The sequence below is a fragment of the Geospiza fortis genome, unplaced genomic scaffold (genome assembly GCF_000277835.1).
Source record: "Geospiza fortis unplaced genomic scaffold, GeoFor_1.0 scaffold275, whole genome shotgun sequence".
In the NCBI taxonomy this organism is placed as follows: domain Eukaryota; kingdom Metazoa; phylum Chordata; class Aves; order Passeriformes; family Thraupidae; genus Geospiza; species Geospiza fortis.
The window spans coordinates 3,313,389-3,326,400 of record NW_005054341.1 but is presented as its reverse complement, the minus strand read 5'-3'; the positions used below and the strand labels follow the sequence as shown (position 1 = coordinate 3,326,400).

The 13,012-nt window shown below is 36.9% G+C and overlaps 1 long non-coding RNA gene across 1 annotated transcript in view; it reads left to right on the top strand.

Annotated features, from left to right (window-relative positions):
* The window catches only part of LOC115948021, a 4,463-nt gene extending 2,866 nt beyond the window's left edge, over positions 1 to 1,597 (top strand). The window contains exons 2-3 of the long non-coding RNA XR_004081875.1: positions 152 to 256; positions 1,567 to 1,597. This is a non-coding gene — a long non-coding RNA (uncharacterized LOC115948021). The remainder of the gene's footprint in view (positions 1 to 151; positions 257 to 1,566) is intronic.
* Positions 1,598 to 13,012: the final 11,415 nt, after the last annotated feature.

Genomic DNA, 13,012 nt, shown 5'->3' with positions numbered 1-13,012 from the left:
CATTCCTGGCACTGCTGCCTCTGATCCCTTTTGCTAGCTCTGGTTCCCAATCAATGCCCTTATACAATGGGCCAGTTTGGTCACTGACCAAGAGCTAATGTGTTTTCTTTAATTCTTTTTAAACTGTCCTGGTTTGCTGGAGCTGTGACAGAGGCACTAGAGATGACATGAAGAAAGCATCAGGAGGGTGCATCCACCAGCCAAACCACCCATTTTGGAAGCAAGATGTTGGATCAGACAGTGGAAGAGCACACAGGTGAGAACCACCAGGCTTCCCCTTCTATCACCATCCTCCCAGGCCACAACCTCTTAGTGGCACAGTTTCCACAGACACTTCTTCCTTTGCTTATCTCTGGAGTGACAGGACAAGGGAGAATGGCTTCAAAGTGAGACAGAGGAGGATTAGATGAGGTGTCAGGAAGAAATTATTCCCTGTGAGGGTAATGAGGCCCAGGCATAGGTTGCCCAGAGAAGCTGTGGCTGCCCCACCCCTGGAATTGTCCAAGATCGGGTTGGACAAGGTTTGGAACAACCTGAGATAGTGGAAGGGATGCCTACTCATGACAGGTTTTGGAACTAGATGGTATTTAAGGTCCCTTCTAACCCAAACCATTCTGTGATCCTATTTGCATAGAGTTATCTTACACTCTACTTCTATTTCTTGCTATTTAAAAACATTTTTCGTTGCTAACAGCTCACAAACTCTGGGACTCTGGACACCTCCTTCATAACACCTCAGTACAAAGCAGTGTAGCTGTTCACAGAAGTGTCCAAGCAGCAAACACCTCTGTTCTGATGAGTTTGAATGCAATTATTCTTCTGTATTTAAAGAAATTTAGTATCATACCCAAACCAAGAGAAGTGATTGATCTATTAACAGTATAAAATGATTAAGTAAGCATTGGCTATTTTAAAAATATCTTGGGACTAGAGGGCTCTCAAAGCTCACGTTCATCTTTGTATATATAGGCAAAGTCTTGGCACTCTTTTTGGCAGATGACCCAGCAAAATGACTGATGTATGAACATTAATGCATTCACATAAATTAACTCTGCACATAAAAAACACAGAGCCTTTAAGCCCAATTACATCTTCCCCAATTGTACAAATACTCCCTTTGCAGTCAGTGGCAGCTCAGGAAGATGAGGCCAATCCATATGTTATATTGATTCTAAAGGCACAAGAGTATGCAGTTAATCCCTTTCAAACCTTGCAGAGCACAAGCTCTTGGAGATCTTCCAGGCAGCCAGATGAAAGTTGCCTTTCAGAAGCAGGGGCTGTGTGCTGTTAGAGATTCCAAAACATGCTGGGCCAAAATCTGGCCTTGTTTTACCAGTGTAAAATGGGACTATTTCAGGAGAGTTCTGTATATGTGCACTGATATAAAACTGATCATTATCTTGCAAAAAAGTGTATAATACTAACATGCTTTCCTCTTAATGGCCAAGAAAAACAAAGCAAAGATCAACAAATGAAAATGTTTTCTTCCAGCTAGAAGTGTTATGACAATCTAAAACACTTCAGACGGTTTATAATCGTTTTTAGGGTCTGTTGTGCTCCTAATAGGTTTTATGTGAAGATAATTCAGATACCAGAGTGATGACTGATGTGTAAATCTTCCCAGGTAAGTCAAAAAAGGTAGGTTAAAAATTGCAAACCCACACATGAATGTCCTGTAGAGATATGGCTTGAAGCATCCAGAGGAGCCATTGCAGATGAAAAACACCTTCCTGTAAAGCTAAAGGTCAAGCACCTTTAGATGCATTCACACTGCATTTCCATCAGCAGCTACCAAATCTGAGTATTTTGAACTTCTGGTGTTTCACCTGGGTGTTGGCACTGCCTTTTTGTGGGATTTTCTAACTACAACACCCAAAATACAAATTCATCTCTCCAGCATAGCTCAGAATCCAGGCTGACACCCAGAATCCAGTGCAGAATCCTCAGATTTTACAGCGTAGCTGATTCATGCAAGGTTGCATGAGGTTGAAATGAGCCAGTTTACAAAATAAATGTATCTCTATGGTGTTGAAGTACATTGTTATGGCTAAGTTACAGCCCTAGTGCCCATTTTAAGTCAATGTTGTCTAGCAAAATAAAACAAAAGTCCTATTATCCAAAATGAGGGAAGTCATTAAGACAGAACTGTATCATCAAGCAGCATTTTCAAGGTTTCTTCAGCACACTTTAGAAAACTTGCATAATAAAAACAAATTTTGAAGCAAAACTAAATATGTTCTTTTAAAAATAGCACAGTGAAATAAGCATGAAAACCAAAAAGGACCTAACAAGTCACAGAAAAAAACCCAGCCATTATCCACAAATAGCAGCTGATAAATTGGGGCAGATCCATTGTTTGTCTTAGAAACAAAGGAGATAAAATTTTAAATTTAGACAGAACAATAAGTACTATGTGATCAGTGGCTTAAAAATTCATTGTAGATGCACCTTATGAAGAAAGTTGCTATTTGTCTAGATCAGTTTGTGAGCCACAAGATGCAACTCCAGGGATTTTGCACTAAGCAAGAAGTTGACATTATAGCACTTTATACCATTTAACTTTATAACAGTTTTAAGTTAATGCCTAAGAGGAGCACAAACCATAAGAGTAGAGAATACTGTGCAGAAATTAGAAAGAAAAGAGGAAAATACATAATGAATGATGTAAAAAGAAACAGATAACGAAAATTAAAAGGATTTTACTAGAGGAAAACAATTTCATTTTATTGTAAAGCTCTAAATGAATAAAATAAAGTCTTTGAATGTGAAGATGATTAAAAAGACAAAATCATTAGCTAAAGATATTTACAAGTTTAGACTTTCATTTTGATTGTAATTTTAATTAGCTGGACACTAGGGGGGATGAAAATGAAAGCCTACATCATCTACTTACTCTTTAAATTGCATTCCACCTTAATTTTCTGCTCTTCAGTTCTTAATTTTCTCTATTTTTGTTCTAACTAATCCGGTTATCAGAATAAAGTGATTTTCTCTCAGCCAGGTTTAACATTCAGTATTTGAGTCTGTGAACCAAAAGTTCATCCCACTGCTTCAATTTTTATTCTTTCAATAGCAGTAACTCTCCAGGAAACTTTTCCAGTCTTTTGTCTGTACAGCAGGGTGCTTTATGTACACACGACAGTTATGCAGCTAATAACAAAGGATTCTATTTTAAAAATAATTATGTTCCATTTACACAGTTTCCCATGAAATTTGCTCATAAAATGCAGGATGCACCAAAAGATTAAATGCCATTTTCCTGTTCATTAAAATCATTTTTCTAAATGTAACCCAGTTACTTGCCTTTTTGTCTTGAAGGAGCCACATGTCCAAGCAGCAGTCAGTTTATTCTTAAACAAAAGAACTAATTCCCTTTGGGCTGTCTCTGCAGTGCACAGTTAACTCCCAGATTTGTGCCCTTGTCTCAGGCCATGGACAGACAGACAGACAGACACCCCTTTCATGAAAAGCTGCACTGAAGCAGATCACATTGCCTTTTCCAGAAAAGTTCTGGAAGCACAAATCCGGAGCTGAGGTGGCTGCTGCAGGTGCACAAGCAAGGCAGCCTAGCACTGTGTGAGCATTCTCACTATCAAGCCTTATCTGTCTGAAGGATTCCTCAGCTCCTGCCTGGCCCTGAAGATGCTCTGCTATCAAGCCATGTGGGATTCTTCTGCAAGTTGACTCATAGGACACCTACCAAGTTGTGAAAATAGTGTAACAGGGCCATCAACACACTGGGGATTTCACCTGCACTGGCCATGGAAGGTGTCTGTAAAAGGGAGCAAAAGCTGCATTTCAGCCCTTAACCTTGCCAGGTTTGCTGGTTTGGGCTAAAAGTAGCTACCCTGCAATTTATGTGTTCTCTTAAAGGTCAGCAGGAGGGTTAATATTATCTCAGTATGTCCTTGTTACTTTCTGAATAATTCCTTTTAGGAGCAATTCAGTCCTAAAAGATGTTTTATATACCATTCTTATATTAGCTGGGTGAAACCCAGAAAGGATAGTTTGATCTTGACAAGATAAAATTATCTTTTTGTTTCAGCAATTGATTCACAGGCCTTCTTGCCATGTTTTCTTCTAAAGAACAGTGAGGATTCACTCAGGGACTTTTTGTAAGAGAGTGTCCACTGAGAGTATAAACAATCTTCAGCAGAGCCTACAAATAGCTCTCTGTACCTGGGAGTTCTTATTTTAGTGTCATTTTAGTTCAGATCAGCATTGTGCTTTTGAAGTGAATCTCTGATTGTCCTCATGTTCTGTGCTTTGATTCACATCATGATGTGGTATTGAACCACATGAACCAAATTCCTTTTGGATTAAACTCAAGTGGAAAATGCTGAAATGCATCTAATGTACTCCAGCTGTAGATGTCCAGTCAGTCTTTTAAATTCAGCTACAGCTTTAAAAAAAAACTATAAAAAAAAAGGGCCATGGATATCACACACTCATCACCACATATTTTACTTTAAATTCACATTTCCTCCTGCTCTGCTAATGTACATGGAAGTTTAAGGATAATCTACTTCAAATTCAGCACTTTTCTATTTGCAGTTTTACTTCTCTCTCTTTTATGGAAGTTGATGTTCATCATCTAGTCACTCTCTCCCAACTAATTCTAATAGATTCAGAACTCTGTCAAGACACAGTTGTCTGTTCCCTGGGCAGAACAGCCAATTGCAAATGTTTTATTTAAAACCAAAGGTCCAATTACAGGACCAATTTATGATCTCGGTCGAGCCAATATAAATCTGATCTAGTTCATTGACTTTAACCTGACTGCAGTAACTTTATTCCAGATTTGCTCATGTGTAATGAAATTGAGTTCAGACAATGGCTCTGATCATTACTTTTTAAAGAATTAACTAGTAATATAAGTTGCAATACAGAGTCCTTCCACCTTTGGTACAAGGATTCATAATTATCGCTTGTGGGTCAAAAGCATACATCCAGTCCAACACTGCTTTAAGGACCAAAGTGTTTTAAAGATTTTGCTTAAGAAGGCACAAGGTGGGCATGGCAAGACATGAGGATTTCAGCAGCATCACCTGAAAATAAGGACAGATTTTTTTTCCCCCCCCGCTGTTCATTCCCTTTTAGGAACATAGTAGTTTTCTGATGCATCCTTAAATATCTGGTAGAAACCTGTATACAGTTGGGGTTGGGGTTCTTTAAACACAGAGGAAAAAAATACACTCATTTCTTGGCCACTCTGCAGCATGTGGTTAAAAACCCCGAGCAGGCACATGTGGCTTCCATAATGCACAGTACTACACAGTCATTTTCCAAATCAGAACTCAAAGTATGTCTTCAAGTTTTAGGTGTAGACTCCCCTTCAGATATTTAGCACTTACACCTTCTTTTCTCTCTTTTTTCAAATTATTTAACTTTCTGAAATTTCCTTAACAATCACAGACAACAAAGATTTTTATTCACCTCAGGGTTTTGATTTTAGGGCATTTTTGTTTGGTTGGGTTTTTTTACACTTCATGCGGTGGAGTAGAAATTTCCTAGGTGGGGAAAAAAAAAGGCAAAAAACTTTAAAGACAAGACAAACTCTGTCAAAGGAAGAATACAGCAGTGATACTCTTCTGGACTTTCCCAATCAGTCTAGTACCCTGGTTTCTGTGACAGCTACTTGTGAATTGAATATAAAGGAATAAATATTCCCCTTTTTAGACTTACAGGCTTAGACCAAGAGGGAGCAGAGACAGAACCTGATGACTGCAAGAGTTGTGGATAAATCACATAGGAATTGAACACAGGGTTAAACCAAGATTCAGTTGCTCACACTCAAATTACACTACATACCATATGCTAGATATATAATATAAAATATATACTATAAATACACATGATGGAGCTAAAAGTGAAAGATTTGATACTGACAAAACTGTCCTACCTGAGAACCAGAATCAATACCACAACCTGGCATAGCTCCATCAACTTATGAGCTTATGCTGGCCCTGGGCTTAAGCCTGTCTTTGAGTGCTTGAAATTAGTTTCAGGTGCAGTAATCACAGAAAGAAAACATGTGCAGGGACATAACTTTTTAAAGAAACAACAAAACTGAAACAGGTTTAGAGAATTATCCATCAAATTACATTTTTAAGAGTGGCTATTAAAATGTTGATGAAAGAATATAAGATGATGAGTCAGGGACACTAAAAGACCAAACACATGGTTCTACAAGATATTACACTGAGTAGTAAGAATTTCACTTTATAACCCAACGTGATTAAACAGCATACTGCTGAAAATGCAGATGTTATACTACTACATTAAAAAAAAAGTTTTAAAAAGATTTTTCTAATTAAATCATGAAAGATCACAAAGAATATAGGAAGGAACTTTGCTAAGAGTGGAGTCATGTAGAAGGACTTGGATTTAGGGGTGGTCTTTGAAGTTTTCTTTTTCAAACTACATGGCCTTGAAGCTGTTGAAAGCTTGGAAGATTTTTCTGGTGAAATTGTGCAATGTTAGAGTTATGTTGTACTACTAAAAAATATGTGTGAGCTGTTTATAAGGAAGGATTATTTTTAAGGAAATTTGTTTTCATATTGACCTTGGATTCATATTTCTAAGGCAGCTAAAGCAAAGGCAACATTCCCAGCAGTGAAAATTCCTGCCAGGAATGCAACGTTCAAATCTCAGTTAACAAGTTTAAAAATGGCAGTGGTAGTGATAGAGAGAAAAAGCACAATAATTCACCAATTTTTCAAAACAGAGGTGTTAATATGAAATAAATTTTCAGCAACGACAGCAGGATTTATCGAAACATCATTTGTATATGGGACATTTTTATTTTAAAGTAATCCTGATTTCTTAGGCATTATACAAGAGACTTTCTTAAATAAAAGAAGTTTGACTATTCTGTAACATTTTTTAGGGTTACAAGTACATGTCAGTAAGTATTCAAATAGTCCATAACACGGTTGAGATTGCAAATGATGCTTAATATTAAAACATTCCAGTACCTGCAGAATTGTGTCTCCTGTATTCCAAAGATTTTCCTTCTGCTGCAGTTCAACCTACTGCCATTATGTATTGTATGAAGGAAGTGCTGAACCATAAGAAGCCATGGATGGATATGTTCAAGTATTCCATGCACACACTTAGATCCATTTGTCCAGGGTCAAGTCTAGCTTTTTGTCACTATTTTCTTCTGTATAACCAAATTCCTCTAGGCTGAACAAAAAGTCCATTTCTGTTGAGTCTAATCTTCTTTCCCCTACAGAAATTCCACATTCTGATTTGGGATTTGAACTTCCTCACTGCTCAGCAGGTGAGTAGTAATTACTTGATTCCATGCTCCATTCCATGTCCACACCCTTCAAAGTCTACAACAAGATACTCCTAAAGATTAGATGAGGATGGAATTGTGAAAAATGTTAATTCTTGCAAGCCTCTTCTGAAAAGAGCTGAAGGAATAAATTCCTTATAGGGTTAGACTTGCCAGGTTCCTTGGCTGATAGCCCAAACTGAAAGCTCTCTTATGTCTGGGAGTCTAAATGTGATCCCTTCACCTCCTGTTCTAGGGAACCACTGTAGGTTGTTTGCTTTATTCCTGTCTTTCTTATCTCTAAAGCTTTTGTAAGTTTGTTTGTTGTTTCAGCACAGTGACCATACTATTAACCCAGGCAGAAGTGTCTGAATTAACTCCAAATGATTGAGCCATCTGGAGAATTTCAGTTTGTATTAAACTCTGAGAGTTAATTGGGTTTTATGTGGCAGAATGCTTCAGGAAGCTCACTGGGTCCTATAGCAACGTGATATAGATGTAATGTACCCCTATACATTAAAGCCTCCATCAGACTCATTAACTGTGGTTTGTACATCCATTTTGGTAGATAAATTTGTTTAATCATATGCATTTGCAGTGGGCTGTGATATCTAAGTGTGTTTCCTTTTCTACTGCTAGTAACTTTAGCCAGTGGCATCTCCTCCAAGAAAGAACACTTTGGCTTCATCCCCATAACATTTTAATTGCTCACTAATTAATCATCCTTAGTATCTGAGCATTGGGTGGCTGTTAATTTCTCTGCATATATTTACCACTGTGGCATTTCACACAATTTAAAATCTAAAGAAGAAAAAAGCAAAACTATTGCTTCTTCTAATACCATAAACTATTTCTAAATTCCTTACTTATGATCCTTTAGAGATTGCAAGTGTTATGCAGTCTTTCCCCATAGCTTTTGATTCTGGAATATTTTTTAAATGCTTAGTCTTGAATTTTGTCTTATTTGAGGGAAACTGATTTTTTTTTTTAACTGACATACATTTTAGTTATTTTCCAAAGTTTGCTATTTCATTTTAGAATTTTTTTTTTGTTATCAGTGTTATCAATTCACTGCTTTTGTAATATCCAAATTACTTGATACAATAATCTTGTAAGATTTGTAGGAAGATATTCACCCTCCAAACAATTGCATGGAACCCAAAACATAGCAGATTTTAAAAAAATGTTCTATGAGAATATTTGTTTTATATTTATCTAGACTGTATTTATTTAAAATTTTGTTGTAATAGTGTTTTTATAGTTATTTTAAGAGAAAAATATTGGCAATTATTCTTGCATACTTTCTCTAGATATTTTTATTAAAAAGGAATGACATTTTATGGAAAAATAGACAAATAAGAAAAGGGTATTGTCTTCCTTACAATACTTATAAGGCTCAATTAAAAAACAAACCCTGAATTAAATTGTTTTAGGCCTGTCTTCTGAATGTTTCTTGAGTGGGATATTCACATCTTAAACATTCTGCATTGTCACACATATGTTTAAAATATCCCTTAGTGGTCTTTCTATGCTACTAGTTTAAAAAGGAAATATTACTGTTCCACTAAATTTGGGGGGCAAGATCAATGTTTATTTGACTTTTTCTTCCCTAACTGCCCAGCAATTTCCAGCAATTTCTGGCTGCGGGGAAATATGCAATAGATTTGAAATCCTCTGGGTTTATGACATGCAACAGTGTACAGGATTTCTCTTTCTTTTCTCTTATTGTTTTACAGTTCTCCTCCCAGGTAAATTTGGGAGTGCTTCAACTGCTCTCAGGGTTGCAAGATTCCTTCCAGCATGAGGAACAAAGGTAAGTTCATATTCTCTACTTTTGTCAAGATCCCATTTACTTAAGACACTTTACGATTAGGACAAGTGGGTTTTCAATTAGAGAAAGTTCTCCCCAAAACCAATTTCCTGCTCCCATTCCAAAGCAGAGATCAAGGCCATGACAGCCTATGCTTCTCTGACACCTCAGCATGTTCTGACTCGCATGGACCCTCAATGAAATTCTAGAGCTGATACACATAAAGAAGGCATTTCTTCCATTTTTGAGACAACCCAAACCAGAAACCCCAACCATTTAAACAGAAGTTAATGGGAGAAATTACATGTGCTCAACATACATCATCCTTAAACACCTGATATTTTAAATCTATGGCAAATTTGAAGAACATTTTTACCATCCTCCCTACATTACCTCACTTGGATCATTTGTCTTTCAAAGGACTAGTAAACCTTAATTTGCTTTAGCAGCTTTGAATGGATTTTTATTGTTTCTTACCACAGCCTTTCAACTCTAGTAATTTGAAAACTAAATATGAACTGCAAAACTCAATCAATCCTGTAGTATTCTTTTAATATCAATTTCTACATAATTAGCCCCCAAACTGTGCTCAATTACTGACAATTATTTCCATGTACTTTGAGGGACAACACTAATTTCACAGTTAGTAGCATTTAAAAGGAAGGTGATTCAAAAACTATATAAAGTCCCTGTCTCAAGAGCTACAGAGCATTGTTGCAGACTTTGTGAGATAAAAAGGATTTCACTGGTACAATATCAGAACTCAGATTTTACAACCCCACACATGTGTGTGTTATTCTGTCCGTCAGGTAGTTTGTGACAGTATTCTTTAAATGCTAACTATAACTTTGGCTTACTATAACTTTGGCTGTGTCCTTTTAAAACCAATAAAATTATGGAAAAATCCATAAAAACTGATGCACCAGATAAAGACTAATGATTAAAGTGATGTAATCAGGATTTCTCACATCCAGATTTTTTTCTCTTAGGTTGTCCTACAGATATTTGAAGCATCTCTCTTATAATTGTTACAAGGTGCCTTCCCTCACATTGTAAAATCATGTTTTATGACCTTCAGCCCATTTTGTGTCCCTATCCTATAAGAATACAGGTGGAAGAGATTGGTGATGTCATGATGGTTCTATGGTAATGATGTACAGCTCCTGTTCCAGTGAGGTCACTGGAACTATCAGTCACTTTGTAGTGACAAATTATTTTTGTTATATCCATTTTGTTGTTGGGCTCTGATGGATCTTGTGACAACTGGAAACTGTATTTATATATGTGCATACTTAAAAGGTTATCAGTAGAGCCCAGAGCATTGACTGGGTACTCTTATTATAGAGTAGTAAATATCCAAATAAAGAAATAAATCAAATTACACTTTTCTCAAATGAGAGTTACAAAATGGAGCTAACAAATATTGATAGGCAGCAGTCTTCAGAAGATCTTCTAAATTATCTTGTAAGTGCTATGAAGTTTAAGCAGAGGAGACAAGGAAACAGAAGAGTTATTGTCAAAACAGCACACAGACACTTAACAACAAAAATAACAACCCTTTGTTGGTAAATGACAGCCAATCTTGGCTCTAGTGTATATCTCAAGGATCCAAAGGAAAGTTATATCATAAATAAAATTGTGTGCATTGTAAATTCCAAACACACTGAATAGCTGAAGAATAAAGACCAGTAACTAAATTCATGCAAAGGACAGATAAAAGGTTTTTATGGTTTAAAAGTAAATTTTGGGTAGAATCCTGCAAGCACCAAGAAATGTGTTGGTTTGTTTTTAAGATTCCATTCTTTATAGAAGTCTCTAATTTCAAGTGAAATGCTGATTTAAGTCTTTAGATTCGTGATTTTAAGGTGAATCAAAACCAGCCCACAGTACTAAAGTACTTGCAGGTTTTTTTTCAGTATTTTTTGTTGGGTTGGTTCAATTTTTTTTCCAAAAAGCTCAGCAATAACTTCCTTTGCCTTTATGGCATAGGAATGCCATCATAAGTCACCAGGAAAAGGTCAAAATTTTATACAACCCTAAGAGTCAACTACAGATCACACCAGTGACTCCTTGGGTAAACATGAGGGACAAGATGAGAATGGAACGATAAAATAAAACTCCAAATCATGCTCAGACAGCAGCACTGGAAAAAAAACAAGACCTAACTTGAGGGAAAAAGGTGACCAAAATGCAATGGAGTCCCTGAAGGGCACAAGTCACTGATGACTCATATGCTGAGTAGGATTTGTCTTTGGGGACACAGGGGAACTGTGCATGTGTGAACCCACTGGGAAAGGTGTGTCAACATGTAGAATAATCCAAAGCCCAGTGAAGGCTATAGTTTTTCTTTTCTGTTGAGAGAAAAAAGGAGGGGGAGGCTTTGGGTAATGATCCCACAGGTGACAGGAGCAGCCTTAGAAGCTTTTGTGGACTAAGGAAAGGTAAGTTTTCTCCAGGATTCCACCACTTGTACAGGTGCAGGTCAAGGAAAGGTAAGATTTCTTCAGGATTCCACCATTTCTACAGATACAGCACAAGGAAAGGTAAGATTTCTATAGCATTCTTGCATTTGTACATGTAAAGGACAGAAAATCTCAATGCAGGCAATGACACTGAACAGTCCAGAACTTCACAGCAGTAGTTATCCTCTCTAAAGTGAATAACAGCTATGAGAATTAGAGGCAAAAACTCTTAATAAAAAACATTGCAATGTTTCCGGTAAGAGCTTGAACAGTGTATCAAGTAAGGAATAGGCATTTTAAAATTGGGTTGCACTAATCCAGCTAATTGCAAGGATGTTTTTAGCATTGCAGATCTAAATAATTAGGTGAATAATGTAATTTAAAATATTTTGAGAATATTTAATGCATTTGCACAAGGGATCACTAAGGATATTTTGTGCCCGGTCATGTAGCCTCGACAGACATTTTAAAATTGAAAAACTGAAACAGCAAAAGATACAATTGAGGTTTCCAAAACTGAGCAAAAGACAAAAGGTCTGGTTAAAACAATGAGGCACAGAATCTTTCAGGGAAGACTGAATTGTATTTTGAGTTCACCTGCTTTTGTTTACCTATTGCAGTGATCCTGGTATGTACCAAACAATATGTACAGCAATATCCAGGCACAATATAGTGAGTTAATAATGGAGCTTCAGTCTTAACTGTGAATTCCCTTGCATTACTTGGTATATTGCTGATACAGATAGGGTTTTGTGGCTTAATTCGTGGCAGCACATAGAGTGTCAGCTGGAAATCCATTTTGTCGTTGTAGAACAATATACAGAATATAATAAACCCATTCCCACCTTCCCATTCTTTCCTTACAGTAGGAAGCCAACATTTAGAAACCCATAGCAAACAAACACCTGCTAAGCATAAATCACGAGCACAAACACAGCGCTGGACAAGTTCAGAGAGATACGATGGGAGAAAAATCCATGGAAAATCTTAATAGTCATTAGGAAAATCTAACATTTGTTTCACAAACTGACAGGTGGCTACTGAATCGACTTCAGAACAACCATAAAGAGAGAGCTGGTTATTATGCCAGTAAAACTTAAACAGCAGAGCTTTTTAATAAGCTGCACTCTGTTAGGAGTACACTGAGGGAGCCCAAGCAGGAAAAAGCAATAATCACATCTAGCAATAACAAGAGGATCAACTAATATCCATCATAATTTCTCCCTGTTTTGCTTCTCCCTATTAGTATGACATATAGTAGAAGTAGAAGCAGCCTAACAAGATACTGAGCAGAACAGGTGCAGAAACTAAAGCGTCTTCCATTTAGAGAGTCAGCATTTTTCTTTGAAAAAACCTCTGTGTGCTGTGCAGGTTGGAGCCTGGGTTGCCCATTGCTTATACCCATTGTGTGATGTGTGCACTATTTTATCTCTTCCTGCAGAGTTTGGTTGTGACATA